The 6,655-nt window shown below is 39.7% G+C and overlaps 1 pseudogene; it reads right to left on the bottom strand.

Moving 5' to 3' along the window:
* Positions 1-357: 357 nt before the first annotated feature.
* LOC100960653 overlaps positions 358-6,655 on the bottom strand; it is an 11,156-nt pseudogene continuing 4,858 nt past the window's right edge.

Below are 6,655 nucleotides of genomic sequence, written 5' to 3' on the forward strand. Positions count from 1 at the left end.
ATAAACTGTTATTGCTGGCACTAGCTTTACCCCAAGTGGCCAAGTGGCACTGCCTGACTCTACTTTGAGTCCTTGGTGTGTCCCCCACAACCCTCCCCAACCCCACCCCTTTCCCTTTCCATTGACTTGGGACAGCCCTTGTCGACATGCCAATCACAGTGGGAAGAGGAGGGAAGGGGGAAGGTCACAGTGCATGGGGTTCAAGGTCACAGTGAGCGGAGCAAGGGGGATCACAGTGCAAGCAAGTCAGGTCCTACCCTTGCTCAAGTCCAGCTCTCTGCCACTACAGTGCAACCCGTGGTGGACGACTGAGGAGGCTGTGATGGTATCTGAGGCAGCATCCTTTCTTGCCTGCATTTATCTGCGCTTTTTGAAGCCTTATGATCCAGCAAGACCCAAAGGCTGTCTGATCACATTATTGGGCTGCCTGCTGTCTTCGGGTTGGGAGATCCTGGTTGGCCTGTCAAGGATGGGTTTCTCCTGCTCCTCCTCGGGGCTGGTGCTGCCCAGGATCTGCTTCCGGGACTCAAGTACTCCCCTGCTGCTGCGCTAGGGACTTGACTGGAAGGGATGGCCTGCTGCTGGAGTTGGGGCTGCTGACCACACCATTGCTGGTGGGCCTCTTGAGGATACGGATCTGTGGAGGGGGCCCCCATGGGAAGGCTATCATCCTGAATCACAATGGGCACTTCGGTAGGAGATTTGGATTTCCTGCTCACCTTTTGTGTGATCTTCAGGTTTTTTTTTTTTTTCCAACCGTCTGTCTTTTTCCCCATTGTCTGCCACCTCCTCCCAGCTCTCAGCGACCTCCTTTACCAGTCTTTAAGTTTCCGAAAGGTAGTCACAGATAAATACTAGAATATGTCCAGACTCTGCATTTATACACAGGGGTTTCATATATTACATCAGCAAACATTTACTGAATATTTGCTGTGAACTATTTATGTTGTGATACTGCCTTTTATAATCTCTTGACCCATGAGTTGCTATTTAGCTCTTTAGGGAATATGAAGGTAGAACAAAGCCCTTTTTTATTAATTCAAAGACAAGATTATAAGAAGATGAAGAGAGCACTGGGTCCTGTTTTCATGCTGCTGTTTTTTTTAAAGATATTCTGGTTATTTATATGTATTTTGAAAATACTCCTAAGGTACTTATATAAACATAAATAAAGGTCATTGAAACTCAGGTTTTTCTATTACCTAAGATAAGAGAGTGAAATGGTGTTGCCTCTCTGGCTTATTGTGATCAAGGTAAACCACAATATTTTAGAGAATCGATCCAGAAATCACTGAAAACATTATCACTGTCCATGATGGGATATTGCTACACCTTCTCTAATCACTGTTGAGTTTTGCACCATTTATGAAAGTTAAATATAAAAGCAAATCACTGAGTTTTATGATTGATTTTCATATTTTTTATTTTACATTGAATGACATTTTGTGAATATCACAATTCCAAGCAACCATAAAATTAAGCAAGATATTTTTATCTGAATCTGAAGAGACAGCCACATCTTCTGTTCAGCAACAGCAGAAGAGATCAAAGAAATAAATGTGCATCCTTTTACATTGGCAGAAATAAAATGCTGTATGTCCATTTACTATCTGCCAGAGTCATAAATGTTGGAGCCTCTTGAGGTATAAGAAATTTTCAGAAATAGGAGTCAGAGGAGCAGAGCAAGATGGCATCTGAGTAACAGCTTCTTTGCAACTGGGCACAGTGAGATTGGGGAGAGAGGACTCCAAGCACCTCTGGCTTGTGGCCTGTACACAGAAACAACCCTTTGGAGATGTAGGAAGGCAGCAGGAGACTTCTGGACCCAAAGAGGAGGACAAAAACAGTGGAGAAGTGTCCTATACCAAGAGGACTCCTCAACACCTTAGGTCAGAAAGCACGATAACTTAAAGAGCAAGAGGTAGTAAAAGTCAAATTAGGGTAAGGAAACAGACAAAAGAAAACACTCATGAGGAAGTAACAGCAAAAAAAAAAAAAAAAATCCTAGCAACATGAAAAACCAGACCAGACCAACCCCCCCTGCCAAGGGACCATGAGGTAGCTACTCCAGAGGATTTTACCTATAAAGAAATGTTAGAAATAACAGAAGGGGGATTTAAAATATAGATAATAAAAGCAATGAAGGAAATTTCTGGGAAAGCAGAAGATAACCAAAAGGAAATCCAAAAACAGAATCAAATAAGAGATGAATGACATGAAGAATATGAAAAGGATATAGCAGAGCTAAAGGAATTGAAGCAGTCTATCAGGGAACTTAAAGATGCAATAGAAAGTATCAATAACAGATTAGACCACGCAGAAGAAAGACTATCAGAGGTAAAGGACAAAGCTCTTGAGATAACTTAGACATTTAAAGAGGCAGAAAAAAGAGATAAAGCAGAACATTCACTGACAAAATTATGGGACTACATGAAGCATTCAAACACACGAGTTATAGGTATCCCATGGGGAGGAAGAATGCTCAAGAGGAATGGAAGCCATACTAGAGAATGTTATAAATGAAAATTTCCCAAATATCACCAAAGATTCTGATACATTCCTTTCAGAGGGATATTGCACCCCAGGTAGCCTCAACTCAAATAGAGCTTCTCCAAGACACATTGTGATGAGTCTGTCCAAAGTCAAGACAAAAGAAAAAATTCTGCAAGCTGCAAGGACTAGAGCCAATTGACATACTTTGGCAAATCCATCAGGGTGACTGTGGACTTCTGAAATGAAACTTTTCAAGCTAGAAGGCAATGGTCATCTATCTTTAATCTACATAAACAAAAAAATTTCTCGCCCAGAATTCTAAAGCCTGCTAAGCTAAGCTTTAAATTTCATGGAGAATTCAAATCTTTTACTGATATGCAAACATTGAGGAAGTTTGCCACAATAAGACCAGCTCTACAAAAAATACTTCAACCTGTTCTACACACTGACCATCACAATGGAGCAACAGCAAAGTAAGAACCCAGAAACTAAAGGATAAAACCTAGCTTCCAAAATGATGTAAAAGATAAAACTTAGCAATGGACTTCCACAAAATAAGATGAATAGAAGTCTACCACACTTATTCATTTTTTAATAAATGTTAATGGCTTGAATTCTCCACTGAAGAGGCATACATTGGCTTCTTGGATAAACACAAGCCATCCATTTGTGGTCTGCAGTAAACACACCTAGCCTTCAAAGGACAAATTAAAACTCAGAGTTAAGGATAGGAAGACAATTTTTCAGGCAAACAGAATTCAGAAGAAAAGAGGGGTTGCAATCTTATTTTCAGAAACAAGCGAATTTAAAGCAACTAACGTCAAAAAAGACAAAGATGGACACTTCATACTGGTGAAGGGAATAATACAAGATGACATATCAATTCTAAATATTTATAACCCAATTTAAATGATCCCAGGTTCCTGAGAAAGGCCTACTTTAATTAGTCAGAACAATATGATATTCCATAACACCAGAATAGCAGGGAATTTAAATACTCCTCTTACAGAGCTAGGCAGATCCTCTGAACAGATACTAAACAAAGATATAAGGGACCTTAGTGTGACGCTAGAACAACTGTGCTTGATAGATGTATACAGAATGCTCCATCCCAAAGCTAAATAATATACCTTATTCTCATCAGCTCATGGAACATTATCCAAAATTGATCATATCCTAGGACACAAAACAAACCTCAACAGAATCAAAAGAACTGACATTTTACCTGCATGGAAATTAAACAACCTTATGCTGAATGACAGCTGGGTAGAGATAAAAAAAGGAAATCATTAACTTCCTTGAACATAACAACAATGCAGACACAGCTACTAAAACTGGTGGAATACAGCAAAAGCAGTTTTGAGAGGAAAATTTATTGCTTTAGATGCCTACATCTGAAAAACAGAAAGAGAGTGCATCAGCAAACTCACAAACCATCTTATGGAATTGGAAAAAGAATAATCTGGCTTGGTGCCTGTACCTCAGGGGCTAGGGGGCCAGCCACATACACAGAAACTGGTGGGTTCAAATCCAACTGGGTATGCCAAACAGTAATGACAAGAACAACAATAAAAAGCCAGGCATTGTTGTGGGTGCCTGTACTCCCAGCTACTTGGGAGGCTGAGGCAAGAGAATTGCTTAAGCCCAAGAGTTTGAGGTTGCTGTGAGCTGTGACGTCATAGCACTCTACTGAGAGTGACATAGTGAGATTATGTCTCAAAAAAAAATAAAGAAAGAAAAATCAAAGCCTAAATCCAACCAAAGAAAAGAAATATCCTGAATTAAATCAGAGATTAGTGAAATTGAAAACAAAAGAATCATTCTGAGAATTAATGAAACAAGGAGTTGTTTTTTTAGAAAAATAAAATAAATAAACCTTTGGCCAGACTAACCAGAAATAGAAAAGCAAAATCTCTAGTAACTTCAATCAGAAATGATAAAGGGGAAATAACAGATGCCACAGAGACACAAGCAATTATCTCTGAATACTACCAGAAACTCTATGCCCAGAAATTTGACAATGTGAAGGAAATGGATCAATATTTGGAATCACACTCTCTCCCTAGACTTATCCAGGAAGAAATAGATCTTCTGAACAAACCAATTTCAAGCACTGGGATCAAAGAAACAATAAAAAAGTCTCCCAAATGAGTTGGATGTTGCTGTGAGTTGGGATGGCACAGCACTCTACCCAGGGCAACAGCTTGAGACTCTGTCTCAAAAAAAAAAAAAAAAAAAGTCTCCCAACAAAAAAATGCCCTGGTCCGGATGGCTTCACTTTAGAATTCTATCAAACCTTCAAAGAAGAGCTCATTCCCCTACTGCAGAAGTTATTCCAAAAAATGGAGGAGAAAGGAATATTCCCCAACATCTTCTACAAAGCAAACATTACCCTGATACCAAAACCAGGAAAAGATCCAACTAAAAAGGAGAACTTCAGACCAATTTCAATAATGAATATAGATGCAAAAATTCTCAACAAAATTCTAGCCAATGGACTACAAGTTTTCAACAAAAAAGTCTCATGCATTATGATCAAGTAGGTTTTATCCCAGGTATGCAAGGCTGGTTTAACACAGGCAAATCCTGGCTTGGCACCCATAGTACAGTGGTTACGATGTCAGCCACATATACTGAGGGTGGTGGGTTTGAACCTCGCCCAGGGCCAGCTAAACAACAATAGACAACTGCAAGCAAAATAGCTGGGCGTTATGGTGGGTGCCTGTAGTTCGAGCTACTTAGGAGGGTGAGGCAAGAGAATTGCTTAAGCCCAAGAGTTGGAGGTTCCTGTGAGCTGTGACGCCATGGCACTCTACCAAGGGTGACATAGTGAGACTCTTTAAAAAAAAAAAAAAACCCATAGGTTAATCCATAAACGTGATTCACCATGTCAATGGAAGCAAAAATAAAGACCATATGATCCTCTCAATAGATGCAGAAAAAGCATTCAATAAAATTCAATATCCCTTTTCTAATTAGAACACTGAATAATATAGGTATAGGTGGCACATTTCTTAAACTGACTGAAGACATCTATGACAAACCCACAGCTAATATTTTACTGAATGGAGAGAAACTGAAAGCTTTTCCACCTAGAGCTGGAACCAGACAAGGTTGTCTTCTACTGTCACTGCTATTCAACACAGTGCTATAAGTTCCAGCCAATATAATCAGGCAAGAGAAGGAAATTAGGGGCATCCAAATGGGAGTAGAGGAGGTCAAACTCTCCCTCTTTCCTTATGATATGATCTTATATTTAGAGAACTCCAAAGAGTCCACCACAAGACTCCTGGAAGTGATCAAAACTATAGTAATGTCTCAGGATATAAAATCAATGTCCACTAATCAGTAGCCTTTGTATACACCAATAGCAGCCAAGATGACAAGTTAATTAAGGACACAATCTCCTTCACAATAGCTTCAAAGAAAATGAAATACCTAGGAATATATCTAACGAAAGAGGTGAAGGACCTCTATAAAGAACATTATGAAACCCTAAGAAAACAAATAGCAGTAGATATTAATAAATGGAAGAACATACCATGATCATGGCTAGAAAGAATCAATATTGTTAAAATGTCTATACTTCCCAAAGTAATCTACAGATGTAATGCCTTCCTCATTGAAATACCAATATCATACTTTCAAGATTTAGAAAAAATAATTCTTCATTTTGTATGGAACCAGACAAACCCCCATATAGCTAAAGTAGTTCTTAGTGATAATAACAAAGCTAAGGGCTCAGTGTCTATAGAACAGTGGTTATGGCATGAGCCACATACACCAAGGGTGGCAGGTTTGAATACAGTCTGGGCCAGCTAAACAACAATGACAACTGGAATAAAAAATAGCTGGGCATTGTGGCGGATGCCTATAGTCCCTGCTTCTTGGTAGGCCGAGGCAAGAGAGTCTCTTAAGCCCAAGAGTTGGAGGTTGCTGTGAGCTGTGATGCCTTGGCACTCTACTGAGGGCAACACAGTGACACTCTGTCTTAAAAAAAAAAAAAAGAAAGAAAGAAAGAAAAGAAAAGGCTCTGCACCTGTAGCTCAAGCAGCTAAGGCGCCAGCCACATACACCAGAGCTGGCAGGTTCAAATCTAGCATAGGACAGCTACAACCAAAAAATGGGCAGGCATTATGGCAGGCACCTGTAGTCCCAACTA

The sequence above is a fragment of the Otolemur garnettii genome, unplaced genomic scaffold (genome assembly GCF_000181295.1).
Source record: "Otolemur garnettii isolate 467f Iridium unplaced genomic scaffold, OtoGar3 scaffold00239, whole genome shotgun sequence".
Taxonomy (NCBI): domain Eukaryota; kingdom Metazoa; phylum Chordata; class Mammalia; order Primates; family Galagidae; genus Otolemur; species Otolemur garnettii.